This window comes from Mirounga leonina, unplaced genomic scaffold (assembly GCF_011800145.1).
Source record: "Mirounga leonina isolate KUSES-001 unplaced genomic scaffold, KU_Mleo_1.0 Mir_170, whole genome shotgun sequence".
Lineage (NCBI taxonomy): Eukaryota > Metazoa > Chordata > Mammalia > Carnivora > Phocidae > Mirounga > Mirounga leonina.
The window spans coordinates 33,519,345-33,528,970 of record NW_023270433.1 but is presented as its reverse complement, the minus strand read 5'-3'; positions in this window follow the sequence as shown (position 1 = coordinate 33,528,970).

Sequence of the window (9,626 nt, the reverse complement as noted above, 5' to 3'; positions counted from 1 at the left end):
AGCTGAATTTCAAATCCATAGCACATCAGGATTGCTCTTACTTGAAATCACTGTTTCCTCTGTACACTAGCATCTCCAGTTAGCTCTTGGTCAGATTCCCCAGCAGGGTTGAGTGCTTTGGGGGACTGGGAGGGCTTGGCTTTGCCTATCTCTTTGAGGCATTGGCTTCCAACATGAATTTTTAGATTTGGGGGATGTTTAAGACAGATCATCTCTAACTTACCTTCCAAATTTGGCAAAATGCTGGCGAGCCAACTGAGTAAGAGAGTATTAAGAGGAAAACTGAAATATAGCTTTTGTTGTTTTGCAGTCAGATTGTTGTAGGAGCATATCTTGATCGGTTACCCTGGCAGGAGGAATGGTGCAGATATTTTTCCCCTCCTCCTCACTCCAACCCAGCTCTAGAGGACCTGCAACCAGTAGGTATTCGATGACCAAGACTGTCTGAATCGTGGCTGGCCCAAGGCCATGCCCAAAGGCGGGTCAATGGCGTCTGGTCTGGGCCAAGCAGAGAGAGCGGTCGGGAAATGATCCCAGGATTGTCCCTCGCGCCATGCCCAAAGGCGGGTCAATGGCGTCTGGTCTGGGCCAAGCAGAGAGAGAGGTCGGGAAATGATCCCAGGATTGTCCCTCGCGCATCCCATGCTGATAGAGAAGTCTTTGGAAAAAAGTTAGCCCAAAGCTGGCTAAGGAGGCCTTTAAAGCCCACCACCTTTTGGAGGCGGCAGTTGGCTCATTCCCAAGTCAACAGAAGAAACCCAAGGCCCAGAGGTGGGCAGTCGCCTGAAGACCGGAAGCTGGGGCCGGAAGGGGCGGGCCTCAGCTCCTCGCGGGTGGCGCCCTCCCCACACGCCTCCAGGGGCGGGCCCAGACGGCGAGGCGCGCGGGAAGGCCGCTGTTGTGTTGAGGCGTGTGCTGCCATGTCTGTGCTTCGCTGCTTTGGTGGCCTGCGGCCGCAGGTGAGTGAAATCGCACGGCCAGGGCTGGCGTGGCGGGCAGGGCCTGGGGATTGCGGAGGTCAGCCAGCGTGCGGGTGAGTGGGGAGCCGCGGCTCCCCGCGAGTGTGTGGAGGCCTTAACGCTCCTTGCTGCGGCTACGGACTTCCCCGACTTGCGGTTCATACTTGGGGTCCGGTTGTGAAGTTTGCGTTTCCAAACGGCGCGTGCTGCCGTTTCTGGATGCAGAAGTGGCTGTGGGGCTGGGGAACGCAGAGGAGGCTGGACCCATGCAGTTAATGCAGGCCTTCCCGGGTGGAGAGCAAGCTTGGCTGTCAACCCCCGCGTCGGGGCTTCCCAGCAGATCGGCCCAGGTGGATTAAGCCCATTCCCTGTTTGGGGGCGGCCCGCTTGGAGCCGGAGCTGTAAGAGTGGTGCTGCCATCGACTGCTTGTGGTGTACACCTCCCCACTTTCAGGATTTTCTTCCACAAAATTACCAGATTGATCTTCGGAAAGATTGGGCCGGACCGTAGCCTTCCAGACGATTTCCCAAAACTTCCTCTTTAGAAATCGTTACGACTTGAGAAGCTGGAAAAGTAGCATTTCATGGTTGCTTTTCTTTGTTGATTGGTGAAATTGGGCCGTTTTGTTTAGTTTTTTTTTTTTTTTTTTTAAGTAGGGTCTACACTGGGCTTTGGCTTGAACTAGACCCTGAGATCAAGACCGGAGCCGAGGGCGCCTGGGTGGCTCAGTCGGTTAAGCCTCGGACTCTTGGTTGTGGCTCAGGTCGTGAACTCGGGATCCTGGAATCAAACCCCGCCTAGTGCTCCCTGCTCAACGGGGAGTCTGCTTCTCCCTCTGCCTCTCCCCACTCCCGCTAGTGCACGCTCTCTCAAATAAATAAATAAAATCTTAAAAAAAAAAAAAGATCTGAGCTGAGATTAAGAGTTGGACACCCAGGGGCGCCTGGGTGGCTCAGTTGGTTAAGCAACTGCCTTCGGCTCAAGTCATGATCCTGGAGTCCCGGGATCGAGTCCCACATCGGGCTCCCTGCTCGGCGGAAATCTGCTCCCTCTGACCCTCCCCCCTCTCATGCTCTCCCTCTGTCTCTCTCATTCTTTCTCAAATAAGTAAATAAAATCTTAAAAAAAAAAAAAAGTTGGACACCCAGTCCACTGAGCCACCCAGGCACAGGAGTGGGTGGGGGGGTTGTTTTTTCCTTTCAATCAACAACACTAGTCGGCATTTGGCATTTGCTCTGAGCCAGGAAGTGAGCTGAGTAGTCTGCTGAGTCATGGCCCCTGCCCTGGGGGAGTTTGCTGTCTCCACATGAAAATATCAAGGGTTAGGGTGGCTGTTAACAACCTGATTAGGGTGTCAGTCCCACGGGTAGAGAGGATAAAATGGTTACCACTCTGTGGGGAGGAAGGTGCCAGGATAGGTGTCTCAAAGAATGTGATAACTTGAGTGAACCTTTTAAATTTTTTTAGTCTTGGGACACCTGGGTGGCTCAGTCGGTTAAGTGTCCGCCTTCGGCTCAGGTCATGATCCCAGTGTCCTGGGATCAAGTCCCACATTGGACTCCTTGCTCAGCAAGCAGTCTGCTTCTCCCTCTGCTTGTGCTCTCTCTCTCTCTGAAATAAAGAGAAAATCTTTAAAAACAAAAAAAAATTTTTTAAGTCTTTTCAAATTACAAATGAACTACATGCTGATTTATATACAGATATTATGAGTCCATGTAAGTATTGTTAGTGTCTTTATTCAAGTAAAGAATTTAAATGTAAATGCTTACAATTATCACTTACAAGTGAGTCTCCTTGCTACCAATGTTTTTAATCACACATAATCATGGCAAGTAAAACTAACGAGAGCTTTAAAGAGTATAAGAATAGCAGATGTAAGGAACAGCCATTATGCCTAGTAGTGAGATAGAACATCTGAGGAAGGCTCTTGCTGTCCAGGACTGATTGAGACCTTGTTGGAGAGGACATGGTCATGGCTCATTAAATAGTAAGAAGTCACTGGGACTCTGTGCCAGTGGAACTTGCTTAGAAATCCACCCTCCAGGGGTGCCTGGGTGGCTCAGTTGGTTAAACGTGCGGCTCAGGTCATGATCCTGGGGTCCTGGGATCAGCCCCAAGTCAGGCTCTGCGCTCAGCAGAGAGTCTGTTTTTCCCCCTCTCTCCCTCTGCCCCTCCCCCCACTCCTGTGCATGCACTCTTGCTCTGTCTCTCTCTCTCTCTCTAAAATAAATAAATCTTGAAAAGAAATCCACCCTCCAGAACTTGCTGGCAATGCTAGGGTTCTGGGGAAAGCTATTCCTGGGGGAGTGTCTCCTGGAAGGCTCTGTTACAAAACTGCCTGATAGGGTGCTAGGGAAAACTGCTGGCTGCTGGGTGCCTCTGGCCACCAAGAGAAGCCGGAGCAGATGGTGGAGAAGCTACTATGCTGCAGGAGTATACCAGAATGAACACTGGAACCAGTAAGCACAACCTATTCCTCCTGAAATGCTTCTTGAGGGCCTTATACCTACAAAGGCCCTCAAGAAGCCTTTGTGTTAGATAGCAAAGAAAACATTTTTTAAAGGCCCAGGTTCATTTTCTCAGAGCAGTAAGGGTGAGTTTAGAGCATTATGGCAGTACACTGATAACTGGCTCATGGTCTCATGAAGTTGTGAGATCAACAGACTTCTCAATAACAGCAATAAGGTAGAGGTAGAGTCTGCCCAGGTCCAGATGGCTTCATTGACAAATTCTACCAAACATTTGAAGAATACCCATTCTTCACAAATTCCTTCCCCCCCCCCCAAAAAAAAAGAAGAAGAAGGAACACATACCAACTCATTCTATATGAGGCCAGGATTACCCTGATATCAAAACCAAAGATACCACTGGAAAAGGAAACTACAGATTAATATCCCTTATGAACATAGACACAAAATCCTCAACAAAATAGGAGCAAACTGAATCCAGCATTATATAAAAGGGATTATACACCATGACCAAATGGGATTTATCCTAGGAATGTAAACATTTGAAATCAATTAGCATACCCCACCAAAGGTGAAAACCACATTATCATCTGAATAGATACAGAAAAAGTATTTTAAAAAGTTCAACACCCTGTCATGATGAAAACACTCAATAAACTAGGATTAGAAAGGAACCTCAACCTAATGAAGGGCATCTACAAAAACCCACAGCTAACATCATACTTAGTGGTGAAAGACTGAAAGCTTTCTCCCTAAGATCAGGAAGAAGACAAGGATATCTGCTCTCTTCACTTCTATTCAACATTGTACTAGAGGTACTATCTGAAACGGTTGAGCAAGAAAAACAAAAAAGGTATTCAGACTGGCAAGGAAGAAGTAAAACTTTCTGTTTGCAGGTGATATGATTGGTATGTAGAAAACTCTAAGGAATCCATTTTAAAAAGCTGTTAGAACTAACAAATGAGTTCATCAAGGTGGCTACATTCAAGAACAATATACAAAAATCAACTGCATTTCTATATACTTGGAAAACTGAAATTAAGACCGCAATTCCATATACAGTAGCATCAAGGAGAATAAAACATTTGGGAATAAATTTAACAAAAATACTAAACTTAAAACTCTGGAAATTACAAAACATTATTGAAAGAAATTAAGTATCTTAATAATTGGGAAGTTACCTCATATTCATGGGTCAGAAGATTTAATATTGTTGATAGTACTCCCCAAGTTAATATACAGATTCAAAGTAATCCCTGTCAAAATCCCGACTATCTTCATTGCAGAAATTAACAAACTGATCTTAAAATTAATATGGAAATTCAAGGGATCCAGAATAACAAAAAGAAACAGACAAAAACTTGAGAATCAGAACAAAGCTGGAGAACTTCCACTTCTGATTTGAAATCCTACTACAAGGCTTTCAGTAATCAAGACAGTACTGGCATAAGGATAGACCTAGATCAAGGAAAAAATTCAGAACACAGAAGTAAACCCTCACATTTGTGAGCAACTGATTTTTGTTATGGGTGGTGAGACAATTCAGTGAGGAAAGAAAAATACTTCAACAAGTGGTGTTGGACCAACTGGATATCCACATACAAAATGATGAGTAAACTCTTAGAAAAAAACGTAAGTTTTTGTGACCTTCAATATGGCAGTGGTTTCTTAGATTTGTTACCACCAAAAGCACAAACACCCAAAGGAAAAACAAATTGGACTTTATCACAATTAGAAACTTTTGTGCTTCAAAGGCATTATTAAGAAAGTGAACACGGGCATCTGGGTGGTGCAGTTGGTTAAGTATCCAACTCTTGGTTTCGGCTCAGGTCATCATCTGGGGTCCTGGGATAGAGCCCTGCGTTGGGCTGAGGGAGAAGTCTGCTTGTAATTGCCTCTCCCGCTGCCCCACCCACGTTTCTTTCCCCCACCAAAATAAATAAATACTTTTTAAAAAATGAACAGAGGGCGCCTGGGTGGCTCAGTTGGCTAAGCGACTGCCTTCGGCTCGGGTCATGATCCTGGAGTCCCGGGATCGAGCCCCGCATCGGGCTCCCTGCTTGGCGGGGAGTCTGCTTCTCCCTCTGACCCTCCTCCTTCTCATGCTCTCTGTCTCTCATCCTCTCTCTCTCAAATAAATAAATAAAATCTTTAAAAATTAAAAAAAAATAAATGAATGGCAAATAAGCACATGAAAAGGTGCTTAATGTTATTAGTCCAGGAAATGCAAACTAAAACCACAGTGATACAGTATTTTGCCCCCACTAGGATGGCTATAATCAAAAAGATAGTAACAAGTGTTGGTGGTGATGTAGAGAAATCAGAACCCTCATATATTGCTGGTGGGAGTGTAAAATGATGCAGGCACTTTGGAAAAGTTCGACAGTTCCTCAAAAAGTTAAACGTAGAGATACCGTATAACATGACAATTCCACTCCTAAGGATGTACCCAAAAGAATTGAAAGCCTGTGTCTCCACAAAAACTGCACGTGAATGTTCATAGCAGAATTATTCATAATAGCCAAAAAGCACAAACAATGTAAATGACCATCAGCTGATAAACGGGTAAACAAAATGTGTCATATCTATATAATGGGATATTATTCAATCCCTAAAAAAGAACAAAAGGTATTGATAAGTGCTACACCATGGTTGAGAAAACAGGATGTTAACTGAAAGAAACCAGATACAAAAGGCCACATATTGTATGATTCAGTTTATATGAAATATCCAGAATAGATAAATCTATAGAGACACAAAGTTACCAGGGGCTGAGAGAGGGGAGAATGAAAGTTATTGTCTAATGAGTACAGTTTCAGTTTGGGAAGATAAGTGTTCTGGATGGACGGGGGTGGCAGTTGCACAGTGATCTCAATGTACTTAATGCCACTGAACCGTACACCTAAAAATGGTTAAAATGGTAAATTTTGTGTTTACCACAATAAAAGGAATAATTCCACAGAAAAAGTAGAGGGATATATGAAGCAAATGTGACAAAAAATCTAGTAATTGTTGAATCTGGATGATGGGCATAGGGTTGGTTTTTTAATTCTCTCTTGTTTGATATTTTTCATAATTAAAAAACAGCGTGGAGATAGGCGAATTAGATACATTCTTGGTGACTGTTCAGCACGGTGAAGCAAATAATGAAAAAAGTTATTACGAAACAAAAAATAAACACAGCTTTGACCTGCCTTTCTCCTGCCTAAACTCTCCACGGGGCATCATGTCACCTACAAGAAAAAAACCAAGACTTTCTGTGACAGCTGGCCTCAGCTCACCCTGCCACCCTCATCCTGCTTCTCTTTGACTTTCATTTCTTCTGAGTGACACCAGGTCACCTATAAATTTCTCACATATGTGCCCTGATCTGTGCCATCCTTCAAGCCATGTATGCCCTCTGCTTGAAATTCTTAATTTAACAAACCAAGCTCCCTCTCCCTTCTTACCTTTACCTTCAGAACTGGGCTGGATCACTAGCTCCTCCAGGGAATATCTTCTGATCCTGATTTGGAGATACCTGTCCCCTGTGTGTGTTTCCATAGTTCACTCTCCATAATCTATCATAGCAGGAAATAAGAGATTGAAACTACCAAATTTATACACATGCACACGCATACCTAGAATGTAGTATATCAAAAGGCATTGCATGAAAGTCTGTGAAGGAGTTTCTGTACCAGAAAGAGCTCTTAACTTAAACTGCTAAATATTTCTTCAGCTTTGTATTTTATGTCACAGTACTTCAGGGATTACTTAACATACTTTTATCTCTAGGCTAAAAACAGTATGTTTGAGGAAAAACAGTAATATGAACCCCCCCCCAACAATTTACTTCTAATTTTCATCTAAATAATGTAGACAAATGGTTCTAAAAGTCTACAAGCCTTTTTAAAAAAATTTTTTTGAGTGTAGCGGACACACAATGTTATGTTGGTTTCAGATGTACAACACAGTGATTCCCAAGCTTATAGCTGTTTTTCAAAAAGCCTTGTGGAGATAAAAGTCTACAAGGCTTTTTGAAAAACAGCTGTGGTTGCCAGGGCCTGGGGGAGGAGGGAAGTAGGAGTAACTGCCTAATGGGTACAGAGTTTCAGATGGGAAGATGAAAAAAGTTCCTCTAGTTCCTATCCAGAAGCAACCACCCTCACCTGCAGTTCATTTTGTCAGAAAATAACTAGGCATTGTTTTGGGGGTGGAGGTGGGGATAGCAGCCTGGCCATTGGGTTAGGGGGCCAAGTGGTGTACAGACTTGAGCTGTTTACGTGCTATCAGCCTTTTACCGTGGATAGTGTCTGCACCTTCAGGAGCTGAGCCTTCCTGGGAGTCTGTGGAGCACACAGGCTCATCTGTCTTCAGAAGTCCACCTGAAGGTATTTCAGGTGGAAACGTATCTCCTCTCTACTAGATACCACTTCTCTTTCCATTTTCTGTCTTACAAACATTTGTTGAAAACATTCATCTGCTGTTGTCTGCTCTTCTGTTCTTATTGTACCTTTTTAAAAAACTCCTTTACTGTCCAAGTGTATGACCAGTTTACCATTGCATGGGCCATTTGTCTTTTTATTAACAGAAGTCTGCTAGCATGGCATTTGTTGTTCAAGCTGAGAAACTCAAAATCTCCTGTACACCTGGGTCAGACTCTAGGCATTCCTTGGTTGTCAGAGCCTTTGAACGTCTATGGAAAGGCACAGAGGTTAGCTCTTCTTCCATGCTTGTGCAACTTTCCCCAAATCTCTCTCTAAAACTAAATGTGATATTTCAGCTCCCCACCCTGCCAGTTACATGCAGCACTTTAAAAACTGCTTTAATGAGGTGTCATTTAGATGCTATAAATTTCACCCACTTTAAATGTAATTCAGTGATTTTTAGTAGATTTATGAGTTGTGCAACTATCACCACAATTCAGTTTTACAACATTTCAGTCACTCTAGAAAGGTCACTCATGCCCGTTTGTTGTCAATTCCCATTCCTACTCTAGCCCCATGGCTAATCTACTTTGTCTCTCTATTGTGCCATTTCTGGACATTTCATGTGCATGGAATCATACAATATACAGATTTTTTTGTGTCTGGCTTCTTTCATTCAACATGACGTTTTTGAGTTCCATCTATGTTTGTAGCATGTATTAGTAAATAATTTTTTTGTTTCTGAATAGTATATGGATACACCACATTTTGTTTATCCATTTACAAGTTGATGGCTATTTGGGTTGTTTTCACTTTTCAGCTATTATGAATAATACTGGGGCGCCTGGGTGGCTCAATCATTAAGCATCTGACCAGAGTCCTGGGATCGAGCCCTGCATCAGGCTCCCTGCTAGGCGGGAAGCCTGCTTCTCCCTCTCCCACTCCCCCTGCTCGCTGTGCCTCTCTCTGTCAAATAAATAAATAAAATCTTAAAAAAAAAAAATGCAGTTAACGTTTGCATACAAGTCTTTCTGTGGATGTATGTGTTCATTTTTCTTGGATAGGGTACCTAGGAGTGGAATTACTGGGCATTTCCCTAATGACTAATGATGTTGAGTATCTTTTCATATGCTTAATGGACTTTGTATATCTTATTTGATGAAATATCTATTTCAGATCTTTTGCCCATTTTTAAATTGTGTTGCCTGTCTTACTGAGTTATAAGATACTCTTAAATATATTCTAGATAGGGGCACCTGGGTGGCGCAGTCCGTTAAGCTTCCGACTCTTGGTTTCGGCTCAGGTCATGATCTTGGAGTCATGAGATCAAGTCCCATGTCAGACTCAAAGGTTCACAATGAAAATATAAGTGTTAAGGGGGAAAGAAGAACCTTTGAATAACCAGAATACTATTAAAAAGAACAACTTCCCTTTGAGTAAAGTACCACACCAAGCTTACTGGTAGGAGTTTTGTAGGCATTGTCTTGGAACCTTAACTTAATAGCACCACTGTTTCTCTCTCCACTGGGGCAGCCAGGTTCAGCTACCATGAGGGAAAGCCAGCTCAGTAATGCCATTTGCTCTTTCAAGAGAAGATGAATGTGGAAGTTCAAAATGAGGCCTGCTGTTAGCCTAATGAAGCAGCAAGAAATAGGACGATGTATCTGGCACAGTAAAGGAGGTGTTTCGCGTGACTGTGGGTGGACTTTGAGAAAAGACAGCCACTCTGCCACCTTACAGTTATATAGGGCACTAAGCTCTCTCACTCATCCCTGAACCTCAGACACCTCTG